This window comes from Castor canadensis, chromosome 8 (genome assembly GCF_047511655.1).
Source record: "Castor canadensis chromosome 8, mCasCan1.hap1v2, whole genome shotgun sequence".
Classification (NCBI taxonomy): domain Eukaryota; kingdom Metazoa; phylum Chordata; class Mammalia; order Rodentia; family Castoridae; genus Castor; species Castor canadensis.
Genome location: NC_133393.1, coordinates 47,686,861 through 47,703,021, shown reverse-complemented (window position 1 = coordinate 47,703,021; position 16,161 = coordinate 47,686,861).

Sequence of the window (16,161 nt, the reverse complement as noted above, 5' to 3'; positions counted from 1 at the left end):
GTTCATCCAAACAACAGAAATGAACTGGGCACCTTTTCTGTGTAAGACAAGGCAGTAGGGCCTGAAGAGCAACGAGACGCAGGGACAAGATGGTCCCTGCAGGGGTGGGGAGCAGCAGAGTGCAGGGACTTTTGGTTTTGAGGCACATACAAAAACAGTACGAAGAAAGGCAGACTATACAAAGAGCAGACAAGAGAGAAGACCACTTCTGGCTTGGTGATGGAGGAAGACTTCAAGGGTGGAGAGGAGTGAAGTTAAGATAAGGTTTTGATAATTTAGGATTTCAGAAGGCAGTAGAGGAAGATTCTCAGAAGAAAATGACACAACTAGGTTGGAGTGTAGCTCAAAAGGAAAGCACCTGCCTAGTAAGAGCTAAGCTCTAAATTCAAATCCCAGTACCACTGAAAAAGAAGGAAGGAAGGAAGGAGGAAGGAGGGGAAGGAGGGGAAGGAGGAGAACGAAGGGAAGGAGGAGAACGAAGGGAAGGAGAAGGAAGGGAAGGAGGGGAAGGAGGGGAAGGAGGGGAAGAAAGGCAAGGAAATGACATAAGCCAAAACAGGAAAGTGGGAAAGGAAGAGAATGTTTTTGAGGAAGGGACTTTCAAAACAGATCAATAAGAAGTCCATGCAGAAGAAAGTGAGAGAAAAGCTGGACGGGTCCCATGGTCCAGATCACAGGTGGCCAAGCAGTCTGGGCTTAACCCTGTAGGCAATGGGGACACATCTTCCCGCAGGGACAGTCTGATCTACTTCTCCCCTGGGACGGAGAAGGGGTACATCCGAGGATTCCCAACTCCATCTGATCTTCCAAATCACCTTGGATTATCTTAAAAATACAGACTTGCCAGGCACCTGTGACTCAGGCCTGTAATCCTAGCTACTCAGAAGGCAGAGATCAGGAGGATCACAGTTTGAAGCCAGCCTGGGCAAATAGTTTGCAAGACCCTATCTCGAAAAAACCCTTCACAAAAAAGGGCTGGTGGAGTGGCTCAAGGTATAGGCCCTGAGTTCAAACCCCACTAATGCAAAACAAAAAATCCAACTTATCTCAGTCAGTGATCTCACACCAAACCTATTGAATCCAAAAGTTCTGGAGTTCTGATGATCTGCCAGTTCGAAACTTCTACTGCTGCCTAAATCTGCCCTAAAAGGCAGGGTACTCATATCTGTAAATATTCCTCAAAACTTTTATGTGCCACCACTGCCTCTAGTCTGGCTTCCCTAGGAAAACACAGGAGGTCAGTATCAGATTGCTGCTGCTTTGACAGCCTGGTGTCTTTCTCAGGACATCATCCCTGATAACTGCCCTCAGGTTCCTCAGTAGACCATCCACTGCAGCCCATATGCTTTGAGTGGAGTGGACAGGCTGTAGTGGAGGAGCACATCACCTGGGTCTAAGCCAAGGAGCATCTCATAAAATGCCAATCATGATTTGCTCAGTAACAAGCTCTTGGTCCAATCAGAGACCGCAAGATGCAATGAGACTTTGCCTGGGAATGCTAGCCAAAGGTCATCTCTTTTTTTCTGTTGTATTTGAACCTGAAGACCCCTCATTCTTGAGATCTTCTTGCAAAGGGAGGTCCCACTGTGTAGGAGGCAGATGCTAGAGGAAACAGCCGGGTGAGGGTGATATCTTTATCTTTTCAGACTTGAGTAAAGTCATACATGAAGCCACACCCAGTCTACCCTGTTCTGCTTGGTTACACCAGCCAGCAATTTCCTTTTTTTTTAATTAAGCCTGTTTAGATTAGGTTTCTTGTATCACTGATGCTGGGTACAAAGTCCTTCTGAGAAATCACCTCCTTTAGGCACAGGGAAAGCAGGAAACTTTCATCTTTGTTCTAAGGAAAATCAGAGATACACAGGCCACCAGCTAAATTAAGCCAATCTGGAAAATTCAGAAGCTTCCAGAAGTGGCAAATAAAATGGTTTCTTTTCTCAATCAAAGAACACTCTTGATAATATAATAATTCTATCTCCCTGCTTCATTGGCTACATTGTAATCTGACAAAGTATTTAGGTGGCATGTTGCTAAAAAAAAAATTCTTCACTCATGTAATCCTAGCAATTAGGAGGCTAAGGCAGGGAGAATCAAGAGTTTGAGGCCAGTCTGGGCTATGTATAGAGACCTTTTCTGAAAAAAATTTTTTTTCTTTATATTATGTAACATGAAAAGTTCTGCAAAAATTGGGAAGAATTTTCCAAGATGGGGATTCATGATTCCTAAAAGCATACAGAAAAAGTAGGATTCCCTTGCAGCAAAAGGGCTGTGTTGGGGGTTCAGATGGTCTACAGAGGATTCGAGGATGATCACTGGGGAAAATAAATGAAAAGTCAAATAAACAGCACTCGAAATGACTTAATGATGCTAACATAAATGTATGTTACAGAAGGCAAATAGTGCTTTGCAAAGGGGGAAAATAAGATTATGTATTTTAGTGAAAGGTGCAATAAACTCTTATCATAGGGAACAATCTGGAATGGCTCACAGAATAACTGCAAAGCAGGAAGTCAAAAATAATAAGAGAAACATTAAACCCTAACAACTGGTTGCATTTGGAGAAGGAAAGGCAGTTTTGTCTTATTGTACCCTGCAGCCATTTCTCCCTGATTCTCATTTCTGTGTCGGTACCAGGCATCTGTTTATGGTGGTCTGTTTTTACCTGCTCCCGTTTTTGGGCAGAATTCGGTCAGTATGGGGTGGAATTTTGGTAGATCGTGATGACATACTTTTACTTTCTCATGAAATTAGTAAAGAGACATTTGTCTGATTTCTATCCTATTTTCTAGTGTATCCCCTCCCAACTGTACCCCATCCCAACCCACTAAGAGCCTTAATACTTGTGGTGCTTCATGCCACCAGAAATGGGACACTTGTTGCCAACTGATGGGTAAACAAGCCAAATGCAGAATGTCATCCTGAGGTCTTCTTGGGACCACTTCTGATAGCAACTGTTTTAGGTCAGTGTAACAATTATCTTTTGCTGTATTATGTATCATCCCCAGACTTAAAGGTTCTGCAAAGTGCCTTTATCTTTAGTTCATGATTATATAGTATCACTTCCTTGTTTTATCCTCCTAAATAGCTAGGAGGAAGCTCTTCAAATTCATCTCTGCACTCTTTTATAGATGAGAAACCTACAATCTGAAGAATAACAATCAGCTGGACGCCGGTGGCTCATGCCTGTAATCCTAGCCACTCAGGACGCAGAGATCAGGAGGACTGCGGTTCAAAGCCACCCTGGGAAAATAGTTCAAGACACCCTATCTCAAAAAAAACACAAAATGCATCACAAAAAATGGCTGGTGAAGTGGCTCAAGATCTAGGCCCTGAGTTCAAATGCCAGTACCACACACACACAGAATAGCAATCAAGGTTTTGCAACATCCTTTAGAACAGACTCCCCCCCTCTAAAAAAAAAACTGGCTTTGTAAATAAAGTTTTATTGGAACAGAGGCATTTCTGTATTGTCTATGGCAGCCTCACCATTACAAGAGCAAACTTGTGCTAAAAGCTTGTGCTTTAGCTAAAGCTGAAAATATGTACTGTGTGGCCCTTTATAGAAATAGCTTTCAGATCCCTGCTCTATAACCAAGTCTATGATGAAACCATCTCATTTAAGCCAGTATTTAAAGCACCTGCTATGAGTTGAGCTTTAAAGAGTAAAAAAATATGGAACCACAAACAAGATAGATCCATTGCCTGCATTATGAGAACTCAGCTGGTCACTGATCTCTTCATTTAGAAGTGAGAAGTTAAAATCAGAAATCCATTTATGTAATACATACTTTTAAGCACCTTCTGTGTCCCAGACACTGTCCTGGGCCTTGGGATTCCATCACTAAACAAATGTAAGTCTGTGTGTACATGCAATATATGTTTCAGTGGGCAGAGGTGAGTGCAAGGTGGCATTTTCCATTTCTGCCCCACAGCTATTGAGGGCAGAGCTGGGATTAGAACCTACGTCTCACTTACTAAAACGCAGGCACTTTCTGGATGTGCTTTTGCCTCTGTACAGAAGAATACATGATTTCAGTGGATCCTTCTCCTTTACTTCAGAATCACCATCTTTCAGGAGAGACAGGCCCCAACTATCAGGTCTCAGGCAGGGCCCTATCAGCTTCTGCCCTCCCAAGCTTGCTATCATAGACCAGACTCCGAGGTCAGAACTAGAAAGACAGACCCTTGGTGGCCTTTCCTACAGGAGAGTCCATAGGAACCCCGATGCATCCGATTGTTTAAGTGAATATCTCTTAGTCACAAAACCCTCTAATCATTAATACTTACATTTTCCTTTAGTATCACAAAGAAGCAAGTGGGGAGAAAGGACTTTTTAAAATTTCCATGGCACAAGTGAAGAAGAATAAAATGAAGAAAGAGAAAAAACAAAAGAAAGAGGAGGGCTTACAAAGGTGTATCCAAACCAAAATCAAAAATAGACAGTAGAGTCTCAGAACTCATTCCATTTGTTCTGACTTCAGGTAGAGACCTTTCCTCTTTCTACAGACCACCCTCATGGAGGGCTAGCTCATGTATAGATGCATACAGACAAGTTACTCCATAAGAAATCTCCTACTGAAATGATTTGTGTTTGTGTTTTGATTTTAGAATTAAGGTTGATGATTGTTCTACTAGAAAACTCACCCACCCAAACCACTGCTTTCTTCAATAGTTCTATACTATGGAAGTCATGTGGTATGTCCTAGCAAATAGACTAAAATGATCCTGTCCCGTGCTCCTTTCTTTAAAGAATATTTTGTAACCCTTAAGGTAGTATCTGTTCTGTAAGAAAATTATCAGAGAATGTTTATTATTCTCAGATAATATCCAATATCAAATTTCCCTGAGAGCTATTTAAAACAAGCTATTTCCTTATATCTTAAAAGGCTTCTAAGAGGATCAGCAGGTGTCATGAGGGTTCACTCACTGACACCTTAAGGAAACTTTGAGACAGGGAGTCACATTTGTGAATTGCTAGACATTTCCAAAGCTTCCACCTCTACCCAGGGAGCAGAAGAAAAAAGAACTGAACCCAGAACTAGTATCTCATGAGAGATTCTAGTGACTCCCAATGCAATGACATATCCATCCATCCATTCAACAAATATTTACTGAGTTCCTCGTGGCTGCAAGCCACTCTAGAGTACTAGAGATAGAGAAACGAACAAGCCAAGCAAGTCTCCACTTCTAAGGAATTTCTAAATTCTAGAGGAGGCTGACAGAAACAAGTAAACAAAAGCATTTGTAACTTAATAGGAATAAAATATAACTTTAGGTAGTTGTAAATATTACTAAGAAAATACTTAGTATTTACCAAGTAAATACTACTAAGCAGAAGAGTTGATATGGATACTAGATGGGTGTATATCACGCACAGTGACCAACCAGAAGCCAGGACTAGGAAGAGCCCGGGGAGGAGGACCCTGTGGCAGGAACAGTTTGGAGGCTGATGGAACAAAGAGGAAGAAGATGAGAAGGCTCTGGAATGAACATGTCGCAGATTGGAATGTGTGTTCTCTGCTACACGTGACCAGAGCCAGTAGAGGATGTTCAGCAGGGATTTAAAAGTGACTGTGGAGCTGGGCACTGGTGGCTCATGCCTGTAATTCTAGCTACTTGGCAGACTGAGATTGGGAGGATTGCAGTTCAAGGCCAGCTGGGGCTACTTGTTCATAAGACCCCCCCCCCATCTCCAAAACAACCCAGAGCAAAATGGACTGGAGGTTTGGCTTTCACAGTAGAATGCCTGCTTTGCAAGTATGAAGCCCTGAGTTCAAACCCCAGTCCCACCAAATATATAAATAAATAGACTGTGGGCTCTGTGTGTGTGTGTGTGTGTGTGTGTGTGTGTGTGTGTGTGTGTGTATTTGTAATCAAGACTTCACTCTATCACTTGAGCCATGCCCCTAGTCTTTTTGCTTTTAGTTTGTTTTTCAGATAGGGCCTCAAGCTTGTGTCCAGGTTGGCCTCAGACCTCAATTCTCCTATTCCTGCCTCCAGAGTAACTGGGATTATAGACATGTACCACCACAGCTGGATTAAAGTGACTATGTTCTTAAGTGCTGCCTGAGGAACTTCTGAAAAATGGACCTAGAGACACCCAGATCAGAAGGAAGGAAACCAGTCAGGAGCCCATGATCAGATTGACGTTAGCCTTGAGTAGGGATTACTAACTCTGGTCCTGTCTGCCTGGCTCTCAGTTGTGTCCCCAACCCTCAAAACCCAGATGCAGTGGGCACTTGGCAAGTAGTGGGTGAGGACATGAGTAAAATTCTGGCCTGAGGGAGCTCACGAATTCCAGGGTAAAGCTGCAGCTCCCTCAGCTATGACTAAAATGGGTGGTGATCAGGGTGGATGTTTGCGAGAGGAGTGATAGGGTGGGGGGTAGGATGTCTTCCGGGTAGAGCCTGGAAGAAGCCAGATAAAGCAGCTGGGACATGCAATGACACTAGTGGCTGACAGAGGGGGGGGTGGTTGAGAGGGAGGAGAGCTATAGTCTGGTGGGAGCTATAGTCTGTGGCACCCTGGCTGGAAGATTTACACCCTGAGAACTAGCCTGCCACCTCTCCTTTATTGAGGGAGGGACAGGACTCAGACCCGCCCTCCCTCATTAATCAAGGGCCTGCTGAATTCTTGGCTTCCTTCAAGGCACACTCAGAAGTTCCTTTCAGTTCCCCTTCCTGTTGGCTGTGCTAGAGACAAGGATGGGCCATATACCCTCCACACCCTGGGTCTATCCATCCGTAAGTACTGAGTCAACAGCCCTTTCCCAGAATCCACCTCAATTTCTTCCCACACCTCAGCTGGACTGTTTCCAGGGATGAGGTGGAGTGGAATGAGACAGCCAGGTGTGTGCCCATGTGCAGAATCTTGAGGAGGCGGAAGGGCGGCGAGTCTCGATCTGTGGCTGGCTGCTCCTTACCCGTGCACACAATCTCCCAGAGAGCCTGTCAGCACTGATTGCTGGGTTCCATCCCCAGAGGTTCTTACTGTAGGTTTGAGGTGAGGATGAGAATGTGCATTTCTCATCAGCTCCCAGGGATGCCAAGGCTTCTGGAATCACCCTTGAAGCACACTGCTCTGTATGAAATCAGGATGAGGTTGGCAGGAGAGAGAGAATAAATATAGCCATGACTTGCAGAATGCTGAGCTCTGGCCTAAGGGCATCATGTGAACAATCTCTTTTAATTCTTCCCCAGTTCTGGGAGTTGGCACCACGTTTATGCCTATTTAACAGATGAGACTTAGAAAGATTTAGAAAGACCAGAGAATTTGCCCAAGGTCACATAGCTTGCAAGTGACACTTGCACCTAACTGCAGACTCCACTGCCAGAAGTGTTAGGAGAAATCTCAAGGGAATAAATGTTAATAAGCCAACTAGGATGTGTTGTGAGTGACAACTAGAGAAAAGGCCAAGAAATAAAAAAGTACAATCATAAATCCAAACATTCACCGTCAAAAAATATGTATGTAGGCACCTATAACCAGACCCAGAAGACTCCCAGGTGCCTCAATTCTGAATCAATCAAGATTAAAAATAGCTGTCCTAGCCAGGCACGGGTGCCTCAAACCGGTAATCTGAGCTACTCAAGAGACAGAGATTAGGTGAATCTCAGCTGGAAGCCAGCCCCAGGCACAGAATTCATGAGACCCTATCTCACATAGGCTGGACTCATCTATAATCTCAACAACAAGTGAGGTGAAGATTTGGAGGATCTTAAGGCCAGCCCATTTAAAAATGTTAACAAGACCCCATCTCAACCAATAAAAGCTGGACATGGTGGTGGCTGCCTGTCACTCCAGCTACACAGGAAGCATAATTTGGAGGATCACAGTGTAGATTGGTCTCAAAAATAACCATAGCAAAAAGAGCTGGGGACATGGCTCAGGTATTAGAGAGGCTGCCTAGCAAGCACAAAATTCTGAGTTCAACCCCAGTACTACCTAAAAATATATTTATTTAAATTAAAAAAAAAACCAGCTTGATGATGTCTGTTTACCCCTCTCTCTGCCTGAGGACACATAGAAGCAGCCATCTGTGAAGAACAGGCCACCACCAGACATTAAATCTTCTAGTGCCTTAATCTTGGACTTTCCTGTCTTTCAGAACCATAAGCAATAAGTTTCTGTTGTTTATTAAATTTTTTTTAAAGTAGCTCTGAAGGGGAAAAAAGGAAAAGTGTGGGACATTCATTTCCTTTTTGACCTTAGAAATGTCCGAAAAGTGTACATTTCAGTATAAAACCCTCCCTGGATTAAAAATAGTCTTTTATTTCTGTCCTCCCACCCTACCCCAACCCCAGGACTCTCAGTGGCATTCTGTTCAGAATATTCAGCAAGTAATTTGCCTAAATTGTCTTTAGTTTTTGTTTGTTTGGTTGCTGACTGGTTTTGGTTTGGGGGGAGTATAATAGGCAAGAATTTCTTACAGAATAACTCAAATTGTCCAGGTCAGTGGAAGATTTGAGCAGCATTGTGGAGTTAGGGTGTGACATGTGAACAGTCTTTCAGTGTTCAACAGAGAAAATGAGGGGGTCAGAATTCTCCTTGCTGGACACTATTGATACTGAAAATGAAATTACATTGTGAAATTTAAGTATTTATAATCCATACAACCAACACAAGCAAAAGCAACATTGTGGCTTAAATCCTCCAAAAAGGAAACTCAGAAACATTGGAGGTTCCTAACCCGCACTCCTTTCTAGGAAGAAAGTGCTTTGACTGTTGCCCCAGGTTAAAGCATTTTCATCCCTACTGCTGGCTTCCTCATTTTCGTAGATTTCAGATCAGACCCAAAGATCATCTATTGCACTTACACACTCAGATGTCCAGATTAATGATGGCAGATGAGCCTGGGGGGGGGACTGTTTCCCTGTGGGGTGCCTAGTTTGCAGCTTAAGGACCCCCTACACTATACACAGCTCCTGAGCAGTTGTCCTAGTCACACCTTGCACCAGTGGCCCTCGGGCTTCTTTCACACCTAGGCTCTGAGTGGGCAGACACACTTGAACCTGATAGGTTATAGCTCACGTTCCAGCCCAGGCCATGAAGAAGGAGTCTTTGGCACTAATCACAGCTGTTCTTCATGTTTTGTTTTACCGTTTTAACACATTCACTAAACACTGGTGGGCTCCAGGCTCAAATGGATATCATATCCAGGGAATTCTATCTATTTTTAAGTACAAACCTGAATTAAAATGCGCTCACTTGCACTTGCTCCCCAGTGTCTGGAGACCCAAGACACTGCATTTGAAGTGGTCTTTTTTCTCAGCTCCTCTGCTAAGTGGCGGAAGGAAATCTAAAACCCAGGTTCCTGCTCTCAGTGCAGGCCTTTGGCCAGGAGACGCACATCCTTCTCCTTTCCATCTGAAACTGTCTGACCTACAACCCCCCACCCCACCCCTCCAGCCCCCCACATACCTGACTTCAGATCTCACATATAAGTGTCCTCATTAAAGTTGTATCTTCAGTGGGAGGGGAACCCCAGCTTCGTAACAAACATTGCTGAACTGAGACACTCTTTCAAGTTCCTTTGTACATAGCACAAGTCTTCTTGAAATATAAAGCGTTTAGATCTTAAAGCTTCCACAGAAAGTTGATGAACTTTGAGGGTCTAACCAGCCTTTATTAGAAATCTAATAAAGAAGTCCCTCATAATGGAGGGACTGGATCCTTCACCTCTCGGGTACACAGGTCTCTTATCATGATGGAGCATTTGTACACCCTTCCAAATACTTTAACTCACCGTAAAGGACTTGTACACCAAATACAAGCTTAACAGCAAGGATATGGTTGCTACATGTACCGTAGGGAATTGGGACAAGAAGCAAGTCTGTCCATGTCAATACAAACATGATTTTGCTTTTTCTGAATATTGTTGGTTGTTGACCAAGGATGCCTGTGATATAGATGGCTGATTGTACAGCCATGTGCGTATGTGATTCTCAATTTGTAGTAATCACATTAAAAGTAAAAAGTAACAGGTAAAATTAATTTCATAATATATTTTATGTAGCCCAATGTAACCCTACTATTAGCATTAAAACATACAGCCAATGTAAACAAATTATTAGTGAGAATTTTTTTCTTTCTTCATGATCTATCCTTAGAATCTTGTGTGCTTATTAGGATTACAGCACATATTTCAGGTACCCAGGAGCCAGGTGTAGCCAGTGGCTGACATATTGGAAGGAATAGATCTAAACTATCATTTGATAAGGATATATTACTTATCTGCTCCTTCGATATTTTCTTTCTTTTTTTTTTTTTTTAATGGTGCTCAGGCTTGAACTCTGGGCCTTGTTCTACCACTTGTGCCATGCCCCCAGGCCTTTGTGCTTTTAGCTATTTTTTGCATAGGGTCTTGCTTTTTCCAAGCCAGCCTCAGACCATGATCCTCCTACCTATGCCTCCTGTGTAGCTGTGATTAAAGACCTGTACCACTGGGCCTGGCTTGTTCCTTGAGATGCAGTCTCAATAACTTTTTGCCCAAGCTGGCCTTAAACTGTGATCCTCCCCATCTTCACCTCCCAAGAAGCTGGAATTACAGGCTTGAACCACTGCATGTGGCCAACATTTCTATTGGAGACAGCCTACTAGCTCCACCTTTGTCTGAATAGCCTACTCTGCAGACATTCATATGAATTAATTAACTATTAACTATTCAATTAATTTGCAATTTCCTTTCATGACCCTTAAATCATTCCATTTAAAAATATCATTTAAACACAAAAGCCTGTCGGCATTAACAAGCATTTTGTTTGAAAGCATTCTTTTCTTCTTGCAGAGAAGAGAGAGGCATAAGGGTTTAATTTAGCAGAAATGTCCATATAACCTTGACACTGGAGGGCCCACTGAAAGCTAATACTGTAAATATATCCTACTTTGACTTCAAAAAGTAAATGTGTCACTAGGTTTCCACAAGCAGACAAAGCCGAGTTGGTCATCACATTCGGGTGGAGGCCCAAACTTCACAAGACCTTAAACCAGACCATTCCTTCAAGCAAGCCAGAGAAAGAGGAGACCCATGAAGTCCCCTAAGAAGGAGCAAGACAAGTCTCCTTTCCAGCCCCAGCTCCAGCTCCTGGCTGTCACTCACACTCACAGCCCTACAGTCTCTCCCTTTAAGCGCCAGCCTTGGGGCCAGCCCTGGTCCGCATCAACCTTTGCCTAATACCTTTTCCTTCCCTCTCTCCTAAATATAATCCCGTCCCAATTCTGTCCTGGAGGGGTGAGCTGAATGATCACCCCATGTAATACACGGTTCCCACCCTCATTTACGTGGCACTTTGAACACAGCCTTAATTGATCTGCTGCACCCTTCTCTGAAAACTATCCAACTCTCCACTAACCCTGCCTAAAATCAGCCGTGGTGGAGCATGGCTTTCACGGGAAAGGCTTCCACCCAAACCATCCAAACACGACCAGGGTGAATGGGAAGTCCACTTCGCTCATCACCTAGGCATCCAGATCTCCATTCACACATTCTGGCCTGCTCTCAGGAGCTTCTGGTATAGAAAAGGTTACAGGGACAAGCATTAAAGATATAGCAAGATAAAAGGGATGTTGGCGAGATTTTCATTGACTTCTGCTCTCCAACTTGGGGAGTCAGGAGGATGGGGAACTCTGAGGCCATTGACTCATTCATTCAGTAACGATGTTTCAGAGGGCAAATGAGATAAAGAAGTAAAATGTTGTAGGATGTTAGATAGCACTGAGAGCCAGGGCAAGAAGGAATCAGAGAACTGAGGCATTAACTTACTATCTCAGAGTCAATTCTCAGAAAGCTACCCTTTTCCCAATATTTGCCTTAAAAGACAGTTTGAACAAACAGGACCTGCCAGCCTAATTGCTTCCTCTCGCTTGGCAGGTGCATAGAGGCAGAGGTGTGGCTCAGACAGAATTCTGTAAAGTTACCTCATCTGTGCAATGGGGCAGGAAGGGAGTCCACAGTTGCAGTGTGTCTTCTAAGAAGCAGATGAAGAGAGAATATTGGATATACAAGAGATCTCTCCAGGGAAAACATTTGAGAAAGAAGGAACTAGAAGAAGCTGGGAGAGCAGTGAGACTCTGGCAGCAGACCTGACGTGCAAAGGGGGATGAAGGTGGGGAGGGTGTTGGAGAGAAGGCGTCTGATACTACATTGCAGTTTCAGCCAAGCTGACAAGAATCCTCAAGACCAAACTGCTGGTCTCTGGGGAACAGGCCTGCCTCAGTATCCCTACCATGCTCATTGCTAGCTAGGAGCAGCTAGCTTCACTCTTCCAGAGCCTCATGGCAGACTTTCAAGTGTGGCAGCTGGGGCCGGTCAGCTACTCCCTGTACTTGGGAATGTAACAGGCACAATTTCTTGTACTCCACAGTCCATTCCTGGGTCATGTATTAGTGTAAGAAAGGACCTCAGATCAAGGGTCTTAAACAGAACTTGATTTCCTCACAGTTCTGGAGACCAAAGTCCAAGATCAAGGTGTCAGCAGTGTTGGGTTCTCCTAAAGCATCTCTCCTTGGCTTGTCAATATCTGTCTTCTCCCTGTGTCCTCCTGTGGCTGTCCTGTGAGTTTCTTTGTCCTAATCTCCCACAAGTCATATTGGGTTAGGGTCCTCAACCTAACAGCTTCATTTTAACTTAATCATGTCTTTTAAGACTCAATCTCCATGCTCTCTCTCAATTGGAGATCTGAACTCATGGAAACCACCTAGGAGTGTATGGTTGTTTGCTCTTTGTTTCTGCAGCATTAAAGGGACTTTGAGACCATGCTCTGGAGTTAAGTGATTTATTACTATACTGTATCTTTATATGCCATACTGTGAGGTACTGCGCTACTTTTCTGAGCATCAGCTTCCTCATCTGTAGTACCTGCCTCATCAAATTGGTGTGAGGCTTAAAAGAAATGATGTATGACTTTTTGTATGGACTGAATATTAGTGTACCCCCTCAAAAAAATCCTATGTAGAAATCCTAACCTTCACTATGATGGTGTTTGGTGTGGGACCTTCGGGAGGTGATTAGTCATGAGGCTGGAGATCTCACGATGGGACTCATGTCCTCAGGAGAAGTGATAGTAGAACTTGTTATTGATCTCTGCTCTCTTGGCCATGTGAAGGTCCAATGGGAAGACAGCACTCTGCACACCAGGAAAGGGGCCCTCATCAGACACTGGACCTCCCAGCACCTTGACCTTCGACTTTCCACTCTCCAGAATGGGAGAAATAAATACAGTTGTGCAAGCCCCTCTGTCTATGGTATTCTGTTGTAGCAGCCAATATGGTTTTTTTTTTTAACTTAAAAATCTGGTGGAGCTGGTCAAATGATTTATAAATTCTTAATAATAGCTAAGACGTCTTTGAAAAGGATTTAGTAGGTGATGAGCTCTTGGCCCACTATGTATTAAAACTTACTATAAATTTACTGGATTCAAAAACAATACAGCTCTTGCCTAGTGAAAGTAAATGGATTAATGGAACAAAATAGGGACTCAGAGCATCTATAGGAGTTTAATATAGAATAAGGTTCCATTGCAATTCAGTGAGGAAAGGAAAAGCAATACAATACATTGGGCTACCTGAGGGGTGATTAAGACCCTACTGCGTTCTACCTACTTATAAGAGAAATTGAAGTGCATAATTAATAGGGTTGAGACCCCGGTGAGGCAGGAAAGGTAGGTATTGAGGACAAAATGCAAGGAGGTGTTTGTTCCCGGGTCTCGAGAGTGCCCCGGTGCACCTGAGGTGCTCACTTGCCTCATCCTAGTCCCAGCCCAGGTAGGTACTGTACCCATGAAAGGATTCCACTAGCAGTGCTAGGAATAGGAGGTGCATGGGAACAACCCACTTGTCCACCGTTGGGGAAATGGGCGACTAAGTTGTGCTAAATTCCTAGCGTGGACTACCCAGGTTATTACATGGGATTAGGTGAATGTAGAAATATGTCCATAATAACATAGTACTGGCTGAAGAAGTGAAGTTACAGATTGATTTCCAGCATGATTTATGTTATGTAAGTTCCCTAAAAGAGTGGGAAACACCTACCAGACAGTTACTTGTGGCTGCTTTTTGGGAGCAGGCTGAGATGAGAAAAGAGGTTTCTCCTTCATCCTATAACTGTGTTAGTAGTGCAACATGGGGTCATTTGTTATTATTGTTGTCACTGTTGTTTGCTTTTGATCATGTGGAATTTCTCAGGGAAATTAAAAGGAGTGGCAAATCCCTCCCTAAGAGTGATCCTGCTTAGAAGGATATCTTACTTGTGAAAAGGTCTCTTTGGGCAAGACTGGTGGGGGTGAGATGACTTTGAGGGGTTAAACAGTTCTGTGTGACAGAATGAGAAAAACTGTGAGTCCTAGAGTGAAAGCGAGGGACAGTGGAGGGGGGTGAGCATGGGGTCCTGAGGAGAAAGATCGGCTGGTCAGAAAGTCCCTGTGTCTGCAATGGCTGAGACACTTTAAAGAAATCAGTACTTAATTTTAAGTTTTTTCCCAGGCTGTACAGGGCTGCCCCTTCCCGGCTACCTCTTTATCAACTCCAAATCTGTTAGGCTAGCACGTGCAACTGTCTTTTGAGGCAAGAGAACAGGTTTTTCTTGGCTTAATAAAGCAGAAAGAAGGGAAGAAACACAAAATTCAAGTCATGAGATTAAGAACCAAGAAGAGTTTTTTTCAAGAAATAAGGCTAAAATGATTAAACTTTTTAAAAAACAGTAATAACAAGAGTTGGTGAGGATGTGGAGAAATTAGAACCCACATTACCAGGTGCTGGTGGCTCACACCTATAATCCTAGCTACTTGGGAGGCTGAGATTAAGAAGCTTACAATCTGAGGCTAGCCTGGGCAAATTGTTTGCAAGACTCCATCTCAACCAATTGCTGGGTGAGGTGGTACAAACTTGTCACCCCAGAGATGGCAGGAAACTTAAAATAGGAGGATCACAGTCCAGGCCAGCATGTGCAAAAGGCAAGACCCTATTTCTAAAATAACCAGAACATAAAAGACTGGAGGTGTGGCCCAAGTGGTAGAGTGCCTGCCTAGCAAGCACAGAGCTCTGATTTCAAACCCCAGTATTCAAAGTAAATAAATGAATACATGCATACATAAATACATAGAAATGCACAGATAAATTCATAAATAAATAAAAAAGGAACCTCAGTGCATTGCTGGTGGGAATATAAAGTGGTCAGTTACATGTGCTGGAAGTCAGTCTGGCTGTTCCTCTAAAAGTAAAAATCCATTCCCAGGTAGACCCAAAATAAATGAAAGAATATTCCCATAGAAAAAAACTTGGACATAGATGTTCAGAGCAGCTTCATTCATAACAGCCAAAAAGCAAAAGCAAGTGTTCACCAGCTGGTGAATGCATAAATAAAATATGCTATTTCTATATAGGGGAGTGGGTTTTTTTTGTTTTTGCAGTATTGGGGTTTGAAATCAGGGCCTTGCACTTGCTAGGCAGGCACTCTACCACTTGGGCCATGCCTCTTATTTGATAAAAATACCTGAATAAATAATAATGATGCCTTGATCGATGCCATTACATGGGTGAGCCATGAAAACATTAAATAAATCAGCCACAAAAGACAACACCCTGGATGACCATTTATAAGAAATGTCTGGAACAGGCACACCCACAGAGGCAGAGAGTATGGCGGTTGCTGGGGCCAGAGGAGGAGGCAATGGAAGGAGTGCTGATAAGTATGGAGTTTCTTTTTTAGAAAGGTTATTTTTCGAAGTACTTTTAGGTCCAGGGCAAACCTGTGAGGAATGTACAGAGATTTCCTGTACATCCCCTTCCTGAGGCATGTAGTTTTCCACTATTGACATTCCCACCAGAGTGGTGCATTTGGAAAAGCTACATGGACACCTTTCACCCAGAGTCCACAGTTCACACTAGGGCTCACTCTTGGTGCTGGGTACTCTGTGGGTTTGGATAAGTGTATGATAGCTTGAACTCACCAGTGCAGTTCATACAAAGTACTTTCACTGCCTTAACTCTCCCACAGGCTCTGTCTATTCATCCCTTCCTGTCCCACCCCCTGGCAACTACCAATCTCTTTACTGCTGCCATAGTTTGCATTTTCCAGAATATCGTACAATTGGAACCACAATGGTGTTTCTTTTTCAGTTGATAAAAACGTTCTAAAATTGATTGTAGTGGTGGTTACACAGCTCA